This window comes from Passer montanus, unplaced genomic scaffold (genome assembly GCF_014805655.1).
Source record: "Passer montanus isolate IOZ18808 unplaced genomic scaffold, ASM1480565v1 scaffold47, whole genome shotgun sequence".
Classification (NCBI taxonomy): domain Eukaryota; kingdom Metazoa; phylum Chordata; class Aves; order Passeriformes; family Passeridae; genus Passer; species Passer montanus.
The window spans coordinates 6,285,769-6,308,129 of record NW_024369596.1 but is presented as its reverse complement, the minus strand read 5'-3'; the positions used below and the strand labels follow the sequence as shown (position 1 = coordinate 6,308,129).

General features: G+C 52.9%; 1 long non-coding RNA gene across 1 annotated transcript; it reads left to right on the top strand.

The window, feature by feature from the left end:
- The first annotated feature begins 11,076 nt into the window (after positions 1-11,076).
- Positions 11,077-20,479, top strand: LOC120508361. Its single transcript, XR_005628970.1, has 3 exons — positions 11,077-11,181; positions 18,022-18,104; positions 20,341-20,479. It is a non-coding gene; the product is annotated as an uncharacterized LOC120508361 (long non-coding RNA).
- Positions 20,480-22,361: the final 1,882 nt, after the last annotated feature.

The window sequence follows — 22,361 nt, the reverse complement described above, 5'->3', positions numbered from 1 at the left end:
AAGCACAACCCTTCCCCCCATCCCCAGCCGGCACGCTCCTAACCAACTTTTCAGGGCACAAATGAATGGGGTTGCTGCCCCGAGCCGCGCGGCTCCGCGGGCCGGGCCGGGCTCCTGCCGGATGCCCGCGGCTCTTGGAGGGACGGGCACGGCCGGGTTAAACCCAGCCCGAGCGCAGATGGGAAGCGAGATTAGCGAGATGAGCCAGATTAGCCAGATTAGCTCCTTCTCCGTCAGCGCTGCCGGCCCGGCGCTCCCGACAAAGGCCCCGGGGAGAGCCTGGTGCTGATCCAAGGAGCCAATTTTAGAGCCCGCTCTCCGCAGACAATCTCCGATTGTTTGGGCTGGTTTGAAGCTTTTCCCAGCCGCGCCGTCATCGCATCCTGTGACTTGGCAGGAAAGGCCTCTGTGCACAGCCCCCGCTGCCAAGGAGCCCGCGAGGTGTGACAGCGTGGGCTGCACGTCCTTCCAGGGGCTGCACATCCCTCCAGGGGCTGCACATCCCTCCAGGGGCTGCACATCCCTCCAGGGGCTGCACATCCCTCCAGGGGCTGCACATCCCTCCGGGGCTGCACATTCCCCCTGGGGGTTGCACATCCCTGCAGGGCAGAGGCTCTGTGTCTCCATGGAGCAGGGAAAGGCAGGGAAGAGCAGGGAAGAGAGGGTTTCTCCAGGCAGGGGATGTCCTGAGACTGGCAGGGGATCAAGCACAGATGTGGCAGCTCAGGGCCACCCACGCCGGTGTCGGGGATGCTGCAGGTGGGTGGAGGTGGCTGCAGCTGTGGGACACCCCGAGGAGCTCAGCTGGACCATGGGATGCTGGAAGGAGCAGGGAATTTTCTCCTGGGCTGGGGGAAAAGCCAGCACAACTGAACACAACTCCTCTTTCTTTTTTCATGTTAAATAACTTTGATTTTCCTCCTCCACCACCTCCCTGCGCAGCCCCAGCCCCGCTGCACCCCCTTCCCAGCCCCCCCTCACCCGGGCAGATCCAGCCCTGCCTGTGGCTTTTCTCTCTGGCTGTCAGCACTTCTGCCAGCCCCCTCTTGGAATGGGAAGTGGCCAAAGCAAGCAGAGATACCTGAACCTGTCATCCACCCACTCCTTGTCTGGACTCAAGATGTTTCAAAGCTCCCCCCTTTCTATTTCTATCCTCATTGTCATCCTCCTTTGAGAGGAAGGTCTATTATTCCCCTCCTCCTTTTCTCTCTACAAAAATGGGACATTGTTTCTTCTTTCTTTGATTTAAAAGCCAAAAACAGTTATAGGAAACTGTTCAGCAGATGTTTTACAGTATGAACCTAGAGAAAAAAAATTAAAGAAAAAATAAAAGCTCTTGGATTTTGCTTGAGGAGCTAAATTTAGCCTAATACTTCCTCCCATTCAGGGTTTGTGTTGGCATAGGCAAAGCGTAGGTTTGAGCACTTTGATTGTAGTATTTATTTCTCTCATTTGCTGCATCCATGAAAAGCTGGAGCTAATGAAGCCCATTGAGGGAGGAGGTGAATCCAGCCTGAGCTGGGCCTCAGCGAGGTCCCTCTCAGCCCACAGGATGGGATTGAAACAGAACAATTCCTCATCCTGTTTGCAAGGCTTATCTGTGCCCATGGCAGTGCCCAGGGGGCCAAATGAGATAAAACTCCAGCTGAGGTTGGTGAATTCTCGGGGGCAGATTTACAGGCACTGAAGGAGCAGTGCTGGAGCCCTGGCTCCTCTCGGAGTGCTGGAAATGGCACCCAGTGATTTCTGGACACAGCTTCAGCCAGCACTGCCAGAGCTCACCCCATGAACCCTCCCCATGCCAGAGCTCACCCCATGAACCCTCCCCATGCCAGAGCTCACCCCATGAACCTTCCCCAGGCCAGAGCTCACCCCATGAACCCTCCCCAGGCCAGAGCTCACCCCATGAACCTTCCCCAGGCCGGGCTCCTCCTGACTTTAAAAGGCCCAGGACGGTACCAGCTGAGTCCTTCTGGGCAGGGACAAGGGCAAGGACAGTGTCCCCAGTGAGGCGTGCTCTCCCTGCCCACCAGGAGCATCACCCAGAGCTGGGGCTCTGCACCCGGAGCTGGGGCTGTGGGGGCAAATCCCTGCAGGGCTGGGAGGGGCTGGTCAAGGATGGCATTACCCCCTGGGAAATCCATTCCCGGCCACCCATGGGCACCACCATCCCCAGTGCCCACTGGACAGGGCAGATCCAGGTGGAAAAAGGGAGCAAAGTCACTCTTGGATCTGTCCCAAGGGACTGGCAGGAAGCTCAGCTGTGCTATCACTGCCTGGTGAGTGCTGGTTCCCATCTGTGATGCCCTGTGAAAGCTGACCTAGAGCAGAGACTGGATGGAGGTAAACAATGAAGCTGGGATTTATTAAGAGGCCTCAATGGATCCACCTTGGGCAGCACAACTCAAAATGGTCCCAAAATGCAAGACCAGTCATGGGGTCTCTCCCTGTGATCAGCTCTGCTCCATGTGCAGATTGCAGTTCAGTGTCCAATCCCAGCTGCAGCCCCTGCAGTCCCATCCTGCTTGTTTTTCTCTCTCCAGCCCACAGTGTTTGTGCTCCTGGGCCTGAGATTTGGATCATTTGTCCTTGGTCCCCAGCTACAGAAGGAATTGTTTTGTCTCCTTGCTCTGTGCAGAGAGCTCATCATCCCCTCATAGGAAGACCAGACCCACACACTGAAGCAGCACAGAATCTGAAAAATAGGAAAGCTAAACCTGAGGCATCATCTGGGACAAGCCTCTGAGCAGCAATGCCAGCCCAGGATGCTGCTCCATGGTTCCTTCCATCACCCTTCCTGTGAGCTGGGCTCCCCTTCTCACCCGCTCTCAGCCTGAGCCAAAATTGCCATTTCCTGCTGCAGGGCATCCAGCTGGAGCTGCCTGCTGTGCCTGGTAATATCCAGGGCAAACCTGGGGAAAAGCTGCAGCTTTCCACAGGTTGGCACTCTGGGTATGTGCCCAGGGGTTTGGGTTTGGGCAGAGACGCTGCAGCTAGGGACAATGGGCAAAGCTTTGGAGTTATGGATCAGGCTGCCCGGAGAATCTGTCAATGCCCCATCCCTGGCAGTGTCCCAGGCCAGGGTTTGGAGCCAGCTGGGACAGTGGGAGGTGTCCCTGCCATGGCAGGGGTGGCACTGGATGGGATTTAAGGTCCTTTCCATCCCAAACCATTCCATGAGTCTATGACTAGCCAGGAGAATAAACCAGGGGTTATTCAGGGCAGAGAAAATTCCTATTAATGAAGACACAGATCAGAACTTAGTCCCAAGACCCTCTGCACGTCCTTATCCCAGTGGAGAGCCAAAGGGGGTCAAAAGTAAAGTCTAAGCTTGCTCTCTATTGGGAGTTTTCCATCAGGAAAAGGCACACTGGGATCTTATTTCCAGAGCTGTGAACCCGGAGTGTCTCCCCTGGCACGGGAGGTGGAGGTGGGCACAGGACATGGGATTAAATGTGGCACTGGGCATCCCTAGCAGGGATCTGAGCTGTGCTCTGGGAGTGGGAACCCAGGCTGTGCTTCCAGACATTAATGGCTTGTTTGTTGTCTAAGAGGGTGGAAAACCAGAGAAAATCCGAGGCCCAAAGGACCTGTTTGATTCCAACAGGGCACTGCTGGTGCAGCCTGTGCTGGGGAGCCGGGCAATTACCAAGGCAAACTGCCCCAAACCCAGGGGCTGGGCTCCGGGGGGCTGGCAGGATAAAGCTCTGATTCATGGGCACATCTTTGGCTCCTTTCTTTAGGATCTCTGTATGCTACACATGCAGACAAGCAGGAATGTCATTTTTTCCAGACTGCTTTTTGCATAAATTAGGATTGTTTGCTGTTCATCAGCTCACCCCGCCGTGACCCCTCCCTCCAGCCCTCCAGCCCATCCCCCTGCCCGGCTGCAGCCCCGCAGACCCAGGCTGGCTCTGGAAGGGGGAAGGCAGTGGGTCACTCCCTGCTGCCTTTTTTAGCAGCTGCACGGAGGTGGCAGGTGAGTGAAGCACCCCGGGCAGGCTGTAGGACACCGGGAAGGGTTTTCCTTCTCCAAGGTGGGTGTACCTGCCCCCGGCATCCCCGAGGACAGGCCCTGGGGTAGGATCATGCCTTTGGGGTTCTGCAGTGCTGCCTGGGAGACGTCAGCCTGGAGCCAGGAAAGCTGCTGGCCTCGGGAGCGCTGATAAATGGGATGCTGCTGCTTCCCCTCCCACCCACACACTTCCACTTTCACTTCACATGTGGGACCCAGCCCTGCAATTCCCAGCCCGGCCATAAATAACCCCTGCAGCACCAGCCAGCCACGGGGACAGCGTGGATTCCGCCAGAACACGCCTTATTTATCCCCGTTCTTCCTCCAGAGCTCTGGGTGTCCTTCATGGAGGGGACGTCACACCCTGGGGATGTCACCTGTGTCCTGTTATCCTGCCTGAGTTCCCCTGACAATGGACAGAGGAGACAAAGGAGAATCTGTCCAAACACCCTCGGTGCAGCTCAGGAATTAAATATGAAAAGGCACAGCTGTTCCCAAAGCCTAATCCTTGTCACAGACAAACTTTCCTTGACCTGGAACCGTGTGGAAAATAAACAGAGAGGTAAAGGACATGTTAATAACTCATTTCCACAGAACCCAGCCTCACTTTTCTGCTACCGGAATTTTTCCCTCTGCTGCTCGCTCCAGGAACAAGAAGTGTTTATGAAGGTGCAGATCATTTTGCATTGGTTTAGATATGCAAATAAAGCATTGAAAAATGTCCAGTTTCAGTTCCACTGGGAACATCTCACACCTTCCCTGCCCTGTGGGAGAAGCAGGATAGCATTTCCTTAGCTGAGCGTGTCCCTGGCAGTGCTGGGTGGATGGTGGCACCCCAGAGGGCTCAGCTCCCACCTTGGCCCTGCTGAGCTCGTGGCACCAACCTCACTGTCCTTGTGTCTGTCAGCTGATGGAGAACACAAAGGTCACTTTGAGACTGGGAAAAGGCCTCAGGAAAAGGAGAATTTCCCAGGTTTATCAGCTCCCCACGGAACCCACCGCAGGGAATCTCCTCATTCCTATGTCACCCACGTGCTTTCTGCTCCTCCTCCCCACACGGTGGCATTCCTGGTGGGAAGAGTTGTGAGCCATGGGAGGAGAGCCCAGGGATTCAAATGTTGAGCTGAGCTGGGCTGGAGTGCAGCCATGAGTCCTGAAAAATGGAGATGGAGCCTGGGATGACCCTTGGGGAGCAGGAGCTGGTTCAGGGCTCCAGCTGAGACCTGTGCTGGCCACTGCTCCTGGGTGTCCCTGCCCTGGGGGAACAGACCCCACGAGGCCTCCAGGACCACCCTGAGTGAGCCACGTGCAAACCCTGGGCTCTGCCTTTGCAGCCCCTCTTCCAGATGCTGCTGCAGCCCCTAGCTCAGGGAATACAGGTTTATTTGGGTTGGAAAACTCTCTGTGACCATCCAAGCACTGCCAAGGATCCACCACTGACCTTGTCCCCACGTGCAACACCCACTCTGTTTAACCCCTCCAGTGATGGGTCCTGTATTTTCTGAGATCCCAACGAAGGTGAGCAAATGATGAATCTGACTCCATGTTCCTAGAAGGCTAATTTATTATTCTATTCTATTCTATTCTATTCTATTCTATTCTATTCTATTCTATTCCATTCCATTCTATTCTGCTATACTAAAACTATACTAGACTATACTAAAGAATACAGAAAAGATACAGACAGAAGGCTAGAAGATACTAATGAAAACTCGTGACTCTTTCTCCAGAGTCTTGACACAGATTGACAGTGATTGGTCATTAAGTTAAAACAATTCACGGGAAACCATTGCCTGTTGGTAAACAATCGCCAACAACATTCCAAAGCAGCAAAACACAGGAGAAGCAAATGAGACAACATTGTTTTCTTTTTCTTTGAGGCTTCTCAGCTTCCCAGGAGAAAAGTCCTGGGTGAAGGGATTTTTCCAGAAAATAGGATGCTGACAGATGGGGCTCCATCCTTAGGAGCTTTTTCACTGCTCAACCCTTCCCCAATATTTTTGGAGCCGCTGCTTGCCAGGAAGGAGGAATTCCAAACCCAGGACACGGCAGTCACCACCCTGTGCTGCCCAGGCAGGGCCACCTCCAGCACAGCCAGCCCTGGGGACACAAAGCTTTGAGATGTGCCCTGGTGTCCTCAGAGAACCGCCAGCAATAACGAGAATTCCAGCTTCCCGTTCATTCCCATCCCAGCTCAACCCTCGTAAGTTGCTGATTATTTTCTGGGTGGGTTTTATGTGGCATTCTCAGTGCAGTGCTAATCTCATTTTTTGAACAAGAAGCTGCAAAGGGAAGCAGTGAAGTGATCTCAATTCACCCCCTGCATTTTTACACGGGCTTGAGAAGCAGTTGACTTTTTAAAAATGTCATGATTTTTATCAAGGCTTTGAATTCCACCCAGCAATATGCAGGGAATATTTTAACAGATAAAAGAAAATAAAAATATCTCTTGGGGTTTTTTTTTTACCCCCAATGCTAATAGTAAGTTAAATAATAAAGAGCAAGTGATTAACTGGCTGCTGAATTGGTTTTGAAATCTGGCCAGATGTGTTCGAGCAGGAATTGTTGGCTGATAGCATTTTTATAAATCTGATCTCTATTTATGTGCCTGCCTGGGAAAAGAGCACTTCTGAAATCTGGCTTTATAGTCCTCGATTAAATGACTCTGGATGAGGATTTTAATTTACACTTTGAAGAGGGTGTGTGTGATGAGATCCTCGCTGTTTTTTTGTCTGAGTGTATCAGACTAATCAAAGATCCTTCTTCCAACCAAGAGGCCAAATTCTTCTTGCAATGGGAGAACCTGTGAGTAAGGACTGATTTCCCAGTTAATGTTGACAGAAATGAGAATTAATTTACCTTGTTCTTGCAGCTTTCAGGACTTTATTAATGGTGTGAGTGGGCAGGCACCTGCACAAGGAGTTTGCAATGGAAATGTTCACATTGGCCTCTAGAAAAGGGATTGGGTTTTGTGCCAACTACGCAAAATCCACAAGTTTGCATCTCAAGGGCTCAGGCTGGAGATGTTCTGGTTGGAACTTCCCTGGAGATGTTGCTTAACAGCAGAGTTAGAGCTGAGTGGAAACTTCTCACTTCCTCTTCCAGAGTGAAAACATGACCAAATCTCAGAATGCCAGAATGGATTGGAAGGGAACTTAAGGCCCATCCAGTGCCACCCCTGCCATGGCAGGGACACCTTCCACTGTCCCAGGGGGCTCCAAACCCCAGTGTCCAGCCTGGCCTTGGGCACTGCCAGGGATCCAGGGGCAGCCACAGCTGCTCTGGGCACCCTGTGCCAGGGCCTGCCCACCCTCACAGGGAAGAAAATGTTGTTATTGGTGTGATTTTGGGTTTTCTTACCTCCATACACTTCCATGCCTTTTTATCCATGTGGATAGAGATGAAAAAGGAATTTTTCCCTATGTCATTTCTCACCCAGTCCTGACACTTTCAGATGTTCCCTGTTTAAAGCCCATTTTTACACACAGCTGATCTCCCTTAGAGAAGTGGGATAAGCCATGGATGAGCCAGCTCATCCCAATTATCTTGGTTGATGTGGAGGAGATCCATGTGCAGCAGCTCCCAGCCTAAAGGAGCATCACAAAAGTCAATTTTGGGGCAATTTAAGCATTCATGATACTCCTGTGCACCCCAAATTTTTCTGTTTTAGTGCATATCCTGCACCTGCACATCCAAGGTAATGGTCATGCAAGATCTGAGCTCCTTTCTGATCCAAGGGTAGAAAAGGCTCCTTCTCCTGTCTGATCCACGGGTAGAAAAAGCTCCTTCTCCTGCTTGGGAGGGCAGAAATTTCCCCTTAGCTTGGACATTCAGCATCCTTGGGCTCCATACAGGAGGGAATTCATGGGGGTTGATCCAGAGCGATGAGCTCTGTCCCTGCTGGCTTTTGAGGCCAGGCAGCTCCAGGGGGTGTAAGCACCTGGGTCCCAGATGTGCCCAGCTCTGGGAACATCTGGGCACAGGCTGTGAGTCACGCCTGGGCTCTGAGCAGGGGCAGAGGGAACATCTCCCTGGGCAAAGCTGCCATGGATTTCCAGGCGCAGGCAGCTCCTCACCCAGCTGTGTCACCTTCTCCCAAGGCAAACACTGTCCTCCATCTCAGGAATCCTCATTTCTCTCTGCCCTGGGATAACACCAAAAGCAGAGATTCACGTGCTCAGGATAATTTTGTTGGTTCCTTCTCTGTTTTCCCAGAGTAAGATGGAAATGGTGCTCCATGAAGGGCTCTGGAAGCTTCTCCCTTTTACTGCTTTATGATCCACAGGCAGGAGCACAGGGATCTGTCCCTGGAGAGGAACCTGGGGCTGCAGGGGAGTGGAGCTGGGGTAGGTGACAGTTGGTGACACTCAGGACTGGGCTGAATTCTGCCCAGATGATCCACGCTCCCTGCCCAGCTCCAGCAGACAAACAGGAGCATCTCCAGGTGCAGCCTCCCTCCCAGGGCTGCAGCTCTGGGCTCCACCCCAAGTGGCGGTGAGGATTTCTCAGGGTATTGGGAAAGGGGCTGTTTCTGCTGACACCAGTGTGCTGCACCTTTCAACAGGAGCCTGAGTGCCCCAAATTTAAGCAGCCTATGTGTGCAGAACCTGTGAAACATCCCCAAGACATCCCCAATTTGGTGAAGCCATCAATAACTGCGGCAGGGAAACATTAAGGGATCGCTTTATTTTTTATGAGCACAGAGCAAACCCAAAGCAGCTGCCATGGAAAGTGCAATGACTTTATGATCAATTCCATGAGCTGCCCGAAATTTAACCCTACTTTTTGTTGTGAGCTGAAGCAACTGCTTTGGGTGACTGATGTGACAGCAGTGACCCTGAAACCAGGCAACCACGTGCAACCTGGTGATCTTCACGGTCCCTTCCCACCCAAAGCATTCCATGACTCTGTGATTCCGTGTCCCAGCCTCCCAGCTGGCTGCACAGCCACTCCACAGAGCTGTTAATGTCTGGATTCTGCATCCCAGCACCCTCCTGAGCAGAGCATCCAGGCAAGGACATCTTGCTCGCAGCTGCCAGCAGGGTTATCCCAGGAAGAGTTGCCCAGATAAAAATTGATTGCTGAACACATTCCACTCCTTTGGAGCTCAGATGTGACAGAGCCTTTGTAGCAAAGCCCAGGAGGCTGGAAACCTTCCTGGGGAGATGGAACCCTGTAAATAATTTCCTGTGTTAAAACAGCTACAAGAGGGAGCCGTGCCTGGCCGGTCCAGCAGGTAACTGATTTGGGCCACCTGGAGTTGTGTCTTTCTAAATTCAGGGCTAAAGGAGAGATTCATTCATCATTTGGCAGCTCCTGAAGGACCTGGGAATAGTTTTATGTGCATAAATAATGGGGGGTTTTGCTATTTGTCATTATGTGCATTTTAGCAATCTGCTGGTCTGGGAGAGGGGGACAGGAGGGACTTTCATCCTCTGAACACTTGTTCAGAACATCTGATTTCTCTGGGGAACATTTGGCAGCAGGAGATGCTATAGGAGCCCTGTGCAGGCAGAAATTACCCACGTGGGAGCAAACACAGCTTTGGTTTGTCCTTTGCAAATGCCCACTGTGCTGAGAGTACTCAAAACAGCCAGGATTGTGCTGGGGCAGGAGTCTTCAGGAGTTATTCCTCTCCCCACACGCCGACCCTTCAGCAGTGACAGCACTCAGATGTACAGGCTGCTTGGGGATTTTTTTGTGAGGATGCTGCTAATTCCCTGGAAACCACCCCCTCCTGCAGATGCTCTGCCAGCAGAACCTCCCGGGGTCAGTGCAGGGGGGCAGTGAGGGCTGAGCCCCCTGGGGCTGGGGGCTCTTTGCTGCTCTTCTGTCACACTTCGCTGTTAGGATCTCCAGGGAAATCCCAGCAGCTGCTCCCCATTTGGTCCTGGAGCAGCACACACGGAACCCTCGGGCTTTGCCCCTGGCAGGGGCTGCTCCAGGGCTGCTCACGACACAGCGGGATGGGATCCGTGCTGGAGCCGGGCAGGATTTCCAGCCTGGAGCCCTCTCCTGGAGGAAAAGGCGGCTCTGCTGCCCGGACAGCGAGACAGGGAGAGGCGGGATGGGGACATCCTCCTGCGCCAGGGATTTGGGGGTCACTGGCGTTTGGAGCTCCCTGGCCGGGCTGTGAAGAGGAAGACAGGGGTGTGCGGCAAAGGCCACCCCAGATCCTGCTGTTCCAGAGCCTCTGGATAATTCCCAGGGGCGTTAAAGGACTGAGATCCCTGCATGCGGTGTTTCTGTCCCTCTGCTGGTCCTGGCCAGCCGGGAATGTGCTCTCCTGCCCTTCTCCTGCCTGGAGAGACCCCGGACACCCTGAGCACCTGCCTCGGGGCTGGGCTCTGGGGAGATGCGGGCCGGGACCATCCAGCCCTGCCAGAGCTGGGCCAGTGAGCAAATTCCCCCTGCAGTTCCTCACGGAGGGAGGCTTCCCTCAGCCTCCAGGGGTTTGAAAGCTTCCCTCAGCCTTTAGGGTTTGAAAGCTTCCCTCAGCCTCCAGGGGTTTGAAAGCAAGCAGCGGCCAGCAGGGCACGTTTTTGGTTCCAGAGAGCAGGCTGGATCCTTCCAGGGCTGGGGGAGAGGCAGGAAGCGGAGCAGAGCCCGGGACCCGCCCGGAGCAGGGACAGCCGCGGTGCCAGGGCCCTTCAGGGGGAGGATTTCTGCCATGGGGCACCTCGGGCAGCTCTGGGCTGGTTCGGGGTCAGGGCTGCAGCAGCCTCACCCGGCCGTGCTCTGCCAGCCTTGGCTCGCTCCCTGGGCAGGAATAAACCCGGCTCACGGGAGCGGGGGCTGCAGCAGCGCTCAGAGGACAGGCTGGAGCCCCGGGTGCATTTACAGGGCTCGGGAGCCAAAGGCCACCCCACGGCGGGGCTGCGGGGGCTGTAGCCATGCCCAGCTCCGAGCAGCGGCTGGTTTGTTTCCCCAGCGCCGTGACAGCGGCCAGAGGTGGCTCTTTCCTGGCTGGCGGCGTTCGCAGCGCCCGGGGTGCGGGGCTGACCACTCCCCCTCCCTTTGAATAGCAGCCCTGCCTCGAACACTATGGTATTTCCATCCTCCCCGGCTCCAGCGCGGAGAGCACCAGGTAGCTGGGAGGAGAGCGGACACAAGTGTGGGAAGCCGTGGAGGATATAAAGCTTTTCCCCGGGTCCTTCAGCTGAGCCGTAAGTGGCGGGGGGAGAGGCTCTTTGAACTCTTTCGGGGGTCGGAGGTACCTGTGGACATTTTCAGGACACCTCAGATTTGGCTTGTGGTGATTTACTTTTCCTCTCTCCATTTTCCAGTTTCACCCAGTAACTGATTTGTGTATTTGCTACTGCAGGATCTTCTGTAAATGTCTCAGATGATGCTTCACTTTAAAAATTAATATATATATATATATATATGTATATATATATTTGGTACATAAATATTGGAGATGAAGATTTAGGAGAACATTATTACTTTCCTCATAGAGGTGGAAGCTATGCACTAGCATTAGTACAGTGAATTAAATTTGCAGTTCCTTTGCTGTTCTGAGTTGTAATTTGGTTTTGGTGTAATTTCGTTTGGTTTTGCTGTGAGGGGGAGGAGATCCAAAGTGCCCAGGGTGGGACAGACAGACCTGGGGCTGATTCCTGTTTTGCAGGGATGATTGGAAGGATTTGCTATGGGATTTGCTATGACCCCTCCAGGTGTTTTCCACAGTGATGCTGTCCCCTAAAGGGCCCAGAGAGCCACAGGTGCCAGCATTTGCCTTTGGGAGAAGCTGGAGTGTGACAGCTGCAGGGATGTGCTGCCATTCCTTGGGAAGAGCAGAATCCTGTCCCCCGGCCCAGGCAGTGGGAATTGGGAGTCCCTGAGGAGCCCGGCCAAGGCCTTCCCCTTCCCGTTAGTGTGCAAATCACTGCTGTGCCTGTGGCCCCTCACTGGGTGTTAGAGGCACCTCAGCTTCCCTCCAGCACTGCCAGCAGGGCTGCGGGCTGGGCCAGGCTGCTGTGCTGCTGCAGCCCCTTCCTGCTGCCTCCTGCTCCTCTGGCTGTGCAGCTCTCCCCTGCCTGCCGTGTAAATAAAGCTCTGGCAGGCCTGGTTTTTCGGGGTGTTTTCAGCTTGCCCAGGGTCTGGGGGTGTGTGAAAGCCTGAGGTGCTTATGTGTGTGTCCCTTGTCCTCAGGGTCACCACTGAGCTTTGGGGGAGGGACCGTGTGCTCCTCCAGACCACAAACCTCTTTCCCATCTGGCAAGCTGAGGGACAAAGAAGCAGAAGGTAACCCCACGTTCCCCAGTGGTTTGGGGCCCTGTGGAAGAGCAGGGTTTGGTGGGAATTTCAGAGCAGGTTGGGGCAGGCTGCTCCAGGTGTCCTGCTGGAGGTCACACAGGGATCCTGGGGGACTCCCAGCTGGGCTCTGTGAGAAGGGGAAGGTCTGAGAGGGCAGGGATCCCTGTCTGAGCAGGGGGACACGGATCCCCTTCATTCCCCTTGTGCTCTGCCCCAGCTGAGGGCCTGGCCCGTGGCATTGTGCCGTGAGTCTACTGCTTCACGGAGGCAAATTCGTGAGTGAAACAACAACTGACCTAATTAACCCTCCCTTCACATCCTCCTGCAGTTGCCAGTGGCTGCTGTGAGCTGGGGCAGAGCAGGGTGATTTAATGGCAACAGCTCTGGCATCCCACCTAAACCCTCTCCTGCCTGACCCGTGCTGTCAGCTCACTGTACATCTGCTGGGGCTGCTGATGGGGACATTGCATTAGCTTAATTAGCAGCCGAGTAATCGATGGATGAGCAGAGAGCAGGAGAAATCTAGAGGAAAAGCAGTTTACTCCAAGCACGGAGAGCCAGGGGTTTGTGAGACTGGGCCAAACTTTAACCCCCCTGGCACTCTCCCACGGCCGCTGTCGCCCACCCCAGGCAGAGCTTGTCCAGCCAAGGGGGAAGGCTCCCGAGATGCCCTTGTACCTGCTCAGACCTGACAGGCACCGGGAGAGGGAGGAGCCCTGCGCTGGAGCGGCCGGGGATGCGCTGCCGGGCAGCCCCTGCCCCATCCCCTCGGAGCGCTGAGCGCCGGCAGTCAGCTCCGGACAGCGGCCCGGGGCTCGCACCCTGGGCCTGGCCCTCACCTTCCTTCCCCCGGTGACCTTCCCCCGGTGACCTTCCCCCCGCCGGTCACCCTCCCGGGGTGTTTCCAGCGGCTGCAGAAGGGCCAGTGCTGCTCTGCTGTTCAGCACCTCCTGCTGCCCCGCCCGCCCCGCAGGAAACCGGGTGCGAACGCTCAAAAGTTATAAAGTCATAGGAAATGTGGGATTTAGCGCGGCCAACCTGTTCAAACCATGGTTGCAAGTGTAGAAAGCACTCTCCTGTCCGCTGCTCCTGCCTGAGGGATGCTCCTTTTGTGCGAGGCCGTGCCGGGGGCTGATGAATGGGAGGAGGTTTCTAAGATGCCAACACATCAACAACCCTTCTTCCCCTGGGAACGGCGCTGGCAGGCGGCCTGGAAAGTGCCCGGCTCCCAAGGGTTAAAGCCTGGCGGAAGGATGTCATTTCCACCGGCTCTTTGCCCCACCCTCTCAAAGATGGTAAATCATTGCTGGATGCAAAAATGGTTATCACTGAGCAGCTCTGGGTCAGCCCGGCAGCCCGGGGAGGGCGGGGGTGTGCCAGGGGCTGCTGTATGTTCTGAAAGCCTTGATTCACCTTCTTCCAGCCAGAAATATTTTGGTGGGGCGGCTGATGCTGCCCCATCCTCCTGGCTTCTCGTCAGACCCTGTGGAAAAGGAATTTTCTCGGTTTATTGGGATGGAGGAAAGAACTCGAGCAGTGTTTGGTGGCTGTCCCAGGTGTGCCACCCTGAGTGCCACCTTCCCTGGTGCCCAGCTGGGGCTGAGGGGTGTGGGACAGAGCTGAGCGTGTGCTGCAGCTCAGAAACTGGGGAACAGTCTGAGCCTCAGGACTTTGCAGCAGAGCCATGGATGGAGCATTGAACTGGGAAACAGAGATGGGACTTGACTCTGCCATGGGGAAGTCACTGTGGCATTGCTCCACTTCCCTCTGCCTATCCTTGAACAAACATTAAACTGAACAACAAACAGGAAAATAGTGTGAAGTGTCTTCATATATCCAACAGACAAAGCTCACTTTATTTTAACATTCATTTTTAACTCCTTCCCAGCTTCTACAGGGGAGTGTGTGTTAATCATGAGCACAAATAGCTTTTCCCTTTTTAAACCAAGCTCAGTAATTCACTTAAAATTAAATTAAAAAAACCCAACCTTGTAAAAGAGGAGGGATGAATGTTGAAATGAAATTAAAATTTTAATTTAGTTTAGAAATGACCCAAGAGTGTAATAGCTTTGGCTGGTACTCGATCAAGTCCCAAAATAAATGCTGGTTCTCCCACACGTGTTTTCACAATAGGACGGGAATAAAAAGAGCAAACAATAAGGCTGAAGTCAAGCTGTTAAATCATTAAGGATTTTACCAAATGGTTCAGATTCCCCTCTATTTACTAGCACCTCTCAGCAAGCTGTGGCTCTGAATTATCTTGATGTAAATCTGCAGTGATTTCCTCAGTACCAGCCAAATTACCTGCCCGGAGAGCTCCAGCCTGGAATGGAGCTCAGCTGAGCTCCCTGACAGCATCCAGGGGAGGAGAGAAACGCTTTGGGCTCTTATTAGAGGAAGCTGAAGAGAAGCAAAATATCGCTCAGCCATCAGGGAAACTTGCTGACAGTGAGAGATGTTTTGGGCTGTGAAGTAGTTTCCTCTGGGAAGTGGTGGAAGTTCTGTTAAAATTAGCCTGGACAAAGCACAGCAGAGCTCCCTCTGTGCTGTCCCTGTCTCCTTTTCCACACGTGCTTTTCCAGAGCACAATTATTCCATGCCCAGGATCTGCTCATCTGCCTTTTCCAGCAGGGTATGTCACCTACCATCCATAGTGGGGGCTTGGAATCCCTGCCATCCATAGTGGGGGCTTGGAATGTCCTTTCTGGGGTTCCTTCTTCGGGGATTCCATGATTCTAGGCCCTTTTCAGAGCCTGCAGCCTGTGTTTCTGTGCCCTTTAACCACTGTTACCCACAAAACCTGCATCACATTGGGGAACTGGTTTAATTTGTGTTTAACCAGGACTTCTCTTGAACCCACAGAGATGGGCATGCAAATTGTTACTGAGTTTTGTGTTATGTTCCTGTCCCTCTCGTGCTTTTTAACAGCTCAGTTTGGAGGGGAAGAGAAACCAGAAAGCAAAGTGACTCTAAATGTCTTGGAGCTGCTGTCTAGAGATGCTAATTCACCTCTTGCAGGCTGGTGAGGGAGCTGCTGGGGCTGCTCTGCAGCTCTGGTTGAATCCTATTGCTATTCCTTGTTGTGTGAAGCCTGTCCTGGGTGTCAGGATGGGTTTGGTGCCGCTGAGCTCAGCGCACAGCCTCGAGCAGCAGCGAGCGGTGCCTTGCTGGAAGGTTCAGCCTGAGAAAGATGCAAAGGACAGGCAGCGAGGCATGAACGCGCTCTCGAGAGCTGCTGTGAGCAAGGTGCCTCCACAAAGGGGAGAAAACCCCAAAGCAGCCCCAGCTGCTGCTGCACGAGCTGCAAAGCAGAGAGCAGGGGCTGCTGTTTGCCGCTGGGGCTGGGAGCCCTCAGCCTCGCACACGTGGGTGTCACCGGCAGGTGAACAGCCCCGGCTCGCTCTGGCTGCCTCCACCCTGTCTGTCTTGCTTTGTTTGGCAGCATCAACCTTTGCTTTAGGGCAAGGCCAGCCCGTGTTTACCTGAGATGGTTTCCATGCGCTGAAGGTCGGGGTCAAGTGTGTGATGGAGCACCTTGCCCTGCGTTAGGGGATGCCCTTCATGCCAGGGATGCTCCCCCCTGGACGTGCTCAAGGCCAGGCTGGACAGGGGTTAAAGCAGCCTGGTCTTGTGGAAGGTGTCCCTGCCCGCGGCACGGGGTGAGCTCTAGGGTCCCTTGGACCCCCAGCGTTCTGTGCTCGCCCAGCAATGGGCTGCACGCACTTTGCCTGGCCCAGCTGCAGCCGCCCCAGCTGCAGGCAGATCGAAGCCAAGGCGTTTTAACGCCTCGTTAGGGCGGGCTGGCAGGGCGTGCACAGATGCTCAGATTAGTTAAGGCTTCTCAGCCACACTAACTCGCACTCGGTGTGGTTTTGGGTACAGCACAAAGAGAAACAGGTTGGTTGTTCTTCCACCACGCAGGGGTAGTTTTCAGTCTTGTGAATTAAAAAAGAGAAGTTTGAAAAAAAAAAAATTCTGCTGATGTTTGAGGCAGAGTTAGTAATAACCAGCAGGAAATGATGATGATAATTTAATACTGTGCACATGCAGGTGTTTTGTGTTGGGCCATTACTCACAGGGCACGGGGGAGATGCTCTGGGGGTCCCTGTTTGCCGAGGTGCTGAGTGAGAGCCAAAGCAGCTCTGCCCTTCCCCGGGCGTGGAGAAGTGCAGTAAAGCCCCCGGGCAAGGACCAGAGGGAAGGCTGGGACAGGGTCCCTGGACCTCCAGGAGATGGTCCAGTGTAGAAGTGGAGGCTGGAGGTGGTGTGGCTGTGCTGGTTCTGCTGAGAAGAGCTGGGAGCACAAAACGTGCAGCACAAGTCTGACGAGGGAGCTGGGAAAGGGGCTCAGCCTGAGGAAAAGGAGGCTCGGGGGGCCCTCTTTAAAAACAGACTGGATGTGGCACTTGGTGCCATGGTTTAGTTGAGGTGTCAGGGCATGGGTTGGACTCGATGATCTTTAAGGTCTCTTCCAATCTTGTGATTCTGTGAATTCTGGCTCTGTACAACTCCCTGCAAGGAGGGGGCATCCAGGGGGAGTTCCCTGCTCTCCCAGGAAACGAATGATAGGAGTAAAGGAAGCAGCCTCAGGTCGCACCAGGGGAGGTTTAGGCTGGATATCAGGAAAATTTCTTCACTCAAAGGTTTGCCAAGCACTGGCACAGCTGCCCAGGGCATGGTGCAGTCCTCTTCCCTGGAAGTGTTCCAAACACGTGTAAAGTGGCACTTGGGATAACCTGGCAGTTAAGGGTTGGACGGGACAGTTCTGGGATTTTGTTGTAAGATAACTCAGCCAGGTGTTTGCAGCTGCAGTGGCCACAGCCCAGGACTCTGCAGGAGTGCAGAGGGGCTCCCCAGGAACTGGGGCTGTGTCCTCAGGGAGGTTAGAGCAGCTCCTCTGCACCACCTCTGGGAACAGCCATTCCCACAGCTCCAGGTCCCATCCTGCCCGAGCCAGCCCTGCCCAGCCCAGGCCATTCCCCTTCCCTCTGTCCTCCCAGCACCTTGGAGTCACATCCCCAACACTCAGACCTTGCCCTGGCCCTGTGTTTCCATTGGCATTGCAGGGAAACAGGGAGAAACCTCCACAGCTCTGATAACAGAGCCACATTGCAGCTCCTCAGCCACACAAATGGGTTCAGTGATGATGAAAAATCCCAGTTAATGAGCACCTCTGGCAGGAGGACTTGCTCAGGAGGGAGAATCCCGGGTGAGGAATGCCATGTGGGGCTGCAAGGCAGCGATTCAGCGAGGGAAACCCAAGCTCATGTGCACAACCAGAGGACGTGTCCTGAAAGCAGCAAAGTTCTTTGTGAGACAGACTGGGCTTGATAAAGCTTTCACAGGAAAGGTGTTGATCTCAACAAACTGCCTTTTTTTTTTTATTTTTTTTTTTCCTCTCTCAAAAGAAAAAAAATTGGCAACAATTTCCCACCAATTCTCCAGCAAAGGAAATATGATCTCATCTTCCCTCAGAGCAGCTCCCCCAGCTTGCAGGTGATCATTCATTCCCCATTGTTAGGCTCTCCCCTGGTTACACTCCTGCATCTGGGTGCTCATTGTTGAAACAACCCCTCTAATCACAATATTTCCTATTAATCCAGGTATTTTTCCTCTTAACTTTTCCAGTCTAAACTCGTTCAGGTGACAGTCTGCTCCAAGCTTTATACAGCTGGGGAAAGCATGGATTTAGCTGGTGCTGTCAGTTTTTATGGTGTAGAATCTAATGCCCCTCTCCATTCCTGCAGGCATCTCCAAGATGATGAGTTATTATATGGACACAACCATCGGCAATGCAGCTCCTTATGCTTTGGCTCGGCCTGGAATGATGGTAAGGAATGGACAGGACAAGGGGAATGGCCTTGCACTGAATGAGGGTGGGCACAGATGAGATTTTAGTAAGAAATTCCTCCCTGTGAGGGTGGGCAGGCCCTGGCACAGGGTGCCCAGAGCAGCTGTGGCTGCCCCTGGATCCCTGGCAGTGCCCAAGGCCAGGCTGGATGGGGCTGGGAGCCACCTGAGATGGTGGAAGGTGTCCCTGCCATGGCAGGGCTTGGAGTGAGACAGTCTTTAAGGTCCCTCCCAAGCCAAACCTTTCCATGCCTCTATAAAAGACAGGGGGCTGGTTTCCTACCCCAGCAGTTTTCTCTCAGGTTGCTGTGATTTCTCCAGCCCTGACAAGCTCGGTGCCATCTCCTGAAGATCCAAGGTTTGAGGTAGTTCAGGGCAGTCCTGAATTCCAAGTGTTTACCCAGAGCTTCTCTGACCCTGTGGAGCCTGCAGCCCTCCCCTGGCAGTGGGATCCTGGGTGGGATTTCCTGTGCTGGTGTTGGGAGGAGTGTCAGGGGAAGCATTGTTCTGCTGCCTGCTCCCCCTGCTGCCCTTCACCTGGCACCAGTGGGACCAGCAGCACCTGGGAAAGGTTCCCGTGGGTTTCTGGAGTTTTGGGACCACTCCAGTGCTCCCTGTCCCAAGGCAGCTCTGCTCTGTTTGCAGCTGATGGGTGGTTGTGTGTCATAAAGGTTGAAGTGTGATCCTGGGTCAGGTTGGGCAGGGATTTGATCGTTTTTTAGGAAAATCAGATCCATGTTTAGGGAAATCTGATCCATATTTCAGTAAATCAGACCTATATTCAGAGAAATCAGATCTCTACTCGGAGAAATGGCATTTCTATCCATTTGTCCAAAGAACTGCTGAACGTTGGAGGTCAGATAAGCTCTGGGCTGACACCTCAGGCTGCACAGAACTTGTGCTAAAACCCAACATTTTCCTCAAACTGGGAAAAAAAGCCCATCCTAAGCCATGAAATATTCCCAAGGCAGCTTCATAGCTTTCCTTTAAATGGTTCCGAGCAAGCATTTGGCTTTTAAATATTGATTTGCCATCAAGGAAATCTATTCCCCCACAGGGAAATGGTAACAATGATAAAAAATTCAAACATCCTGCATTTATTTATAGGTACGTGCATGGTATTGTCCTCTGCTAGGGAGAAAAACATTTAAATGCAATGTATTTATTGTATGGTATATATGTATACGTGTGTGTGTCCATGGTAAATATATATATAAAATATACACAAGATGCACATAATAAATATGGTGTGTACATATATATACACACAAGATATATACACACAAATAAATATGTATAAAATAGGTGTGTACAAAATAAAAGAAAAATTCTGTCCTGGGATCATTTATTAAAGCTTTGTTCCCAATCTAAACCATGCTACGTTTCTAAATACCTCTATATTCATGTTTAATAAATATATTTTCTTTATAAAGTATAAGTTTAGCTTAATATACAATAAAAATGTGTAATTTATATAGAGTTATAAGCTAGGATTACATAGGTGTGGGTGTATAAATTCTTGTATCACCCATATAATCAGTACATCTATAATGGATTGTGTGTTAACACATAATAATATGTATATTATGTAATGTTTGGGTAATGATACATTATGCTATATAAATTATATATGCATCTGTACATTTCATATGAGGTGTATAACTCATATACCCATGTGTGCATACCATGTGTATAAACATATCTGAGGACACACCAATAAAACCAATATAAACAATATGAATATTGTTTATGATGGTTTTATTGGTGTGTCCATAGATATGTTTATGATGAAAATTTAAAGAAAATAATCCCAAATAATATTGCTATAAATAGGAAGAGGAACATAAATATGACAGCTGGGACCAGGCTCCCCCTCAGTGCCTGGGCAGGGCTGTGGTTCTGCACCCCCTGGTGACCCCCCAGGTTTTGGGGCCTCCTGCTGCCTAAAAGTGACATTCCCAGTTGTGGGGAGTGGAACAAAGCCCTGCTCCAGAGGGTGTCCCCATGGGAGACCCCTCAAGCTGCAATCCTGCCAAGCTCAGCCTCACTCTGACCTTCACTTTTCTCCTCCTCTTGGTTTAACAAAGGCCCTTTTTGGCCCCAGAGGAGCTGGGATCTGCCAGAGCAGCACTTGCTGCTTATTCTGGGGCAGCCCCACTGCCCCCCGCACATTTCAGGGTCCTGCTCCCCTGACAGTTCCCCTCTGCTCCTTCCAGAAACAAGGAGTCCCCGTTCCCTGCGAGGATCCCTGGGTGACCTGTGCCTTCCAGGCCTCCTGCTGCCAGCCCCGGCCGTGCTGCCCGCTGTGGGACGAGCCCGCCACACAGGAGGTGCCCACCGGGCTGGAGCACTACAGCATGGGTAGGACATGGGGGTGGCATGGGTAGGACATGGGGGTGGCACGGGAAGGACACGGGGGTGGCACGGGTAGGACACGGGGGTGGCACCTCCCCTGTGCTGGGGGGCTCGGAGCAGCCTCAGCTGGAAAAAGGAGCCTGAATCTCTGCCAGTCTCTGTTTGTTGTGTCCCCTCCAAGCGTTGTTCCACATTTGCTTTCTGCCCCAGTCCTGCCTTCATTTATTGGGTTTTTGTCCTTAGTGCCACCCTCAGGCACAGCATCACCTGCCTTGATAGTGTCAAGGGGCTCCCTTAGTGAAGATTGGCCCAGAAAGCAGAAATAACCCCTTAAATATGGGGGGTTTGTATCTATTGTCCACCTCTTGAAGTGATGCTAAAGGGTGGGAGCTTTCTTCTTCCCTGCCATGGTGTGGGAGAGCTCCTGTCCCCTTTCAGCTGGTGATTTTGCTGGTTTTTGGGATTTTGGAGTTCTGTGTGCACCTCCCTTGCACGTGGGGGCAGCAGCCCTGCTTGCTGCTCCTGGGGTCTCTGGGAGGATCCCGTGGGCAGGGTGCACCTGCCAAGCTGCTGGCAGCACCCTCTGCATTTCTCCTGGCGTTTGCAGGACTGGTGTCGTGGCTCCTGCTTAGTGGCTTTGCAAAGTGGCATCCATGGAGGCTTGCAAGGAAACAGAGATTCCCAAATTCCTGTTCCACTCTGCTGGTAATTTTGGGTCTCTTGTAGCTCAATGCTTTGCACTGGCTCAGGGTGCCCAGAGCAGCTGGGGCTGCCCCAGCCCTGGGAGTGTCCAAGGCTGGGACACTTGGAGCAGCCTGGGATAGTGGAAAGTGTCACTGCCCATGGCAGCGGATGGGCTTTAAGGTCTATTCCAACCCAGTTTTGGGATTTTTTGATTTCTTGGGAGGTTGGTGGTCACCAGAGCTGAAGAGGACAGGCCACACTGGGCCATCAGCTGAAGCAACTCTCTGCCTGGGCTTGGGGAATGTGTTCATGCCTTCCCTGCCTGGGCCTAGCTGATGTCTCCTCCTACACTTCTGTAGTATGGAAGTTAGAAAAACACCAGTATCTGATTCTTGCCCCAACAGACGAATTTTCATGCTGAGCTTGCACTTTGGGCTGCTTCTTGTGGTGTAGAAGGTAGGGTGGAATGAGATGATCTTTAAGGTGCCGTGCAAGCCAGCCCAGCCTGGGATTCCAGGACTCCTGGACGAGCAGCTGGCAGGGCAGATGTTCTCTGGCCTAGCTGGGTGAGGAGTGAGCAGCCCAGGGCTCAGGTACCCCCCAGCACAGCCCAGCCACAGAACCAAGAGAGAGAGCTCAAGTTGCACAACATGACCTTTCCAAGGGCCAAGATGAAGTTTATGTTTCCCTTCAGTCCCACATAAGCCTGTCCTGAAGCACTTAAATCCTGTGTGAGCTCCCCTGTGGCATGTGCTGCTCTCCTGTGAGTGTTCCTGCTCCTTAGTGGTGCTCTCTGGCCCCTGGAGGGAAAGCCCTGATGCTCAGAGACTTTCTGCAGCTAAGGGCTCAGCAGAACCACTGACTGCTGGGTCAAATGTAATTTGAAATCTCTCCTGGCAAAAGTTCAGGCATTTGGTTTTTTTTTTCCTTTCTCCTTTGGTAAGCACTTGAGTATGAGCAGGAGATGGACACAGAGAGCTGTGCCTGTGGCTGGAGCAAAGCCCCTCTGCTATTCCCAGGCATCCTTATTCCAGCTATTTGCTCAACTCCTGTGAGTGACCTCTCTCAGCATGATGTCAGCTCTGCTCTGATGAAATCTGCCCTGGCTGCATTTGGATTTGCTCAAACATTTTGCAAGTCTGTGCCTGGAAAGTTTTTTTAGGATTTTTTTCCCCAACTCTCTCCCATTTTCTGTGAA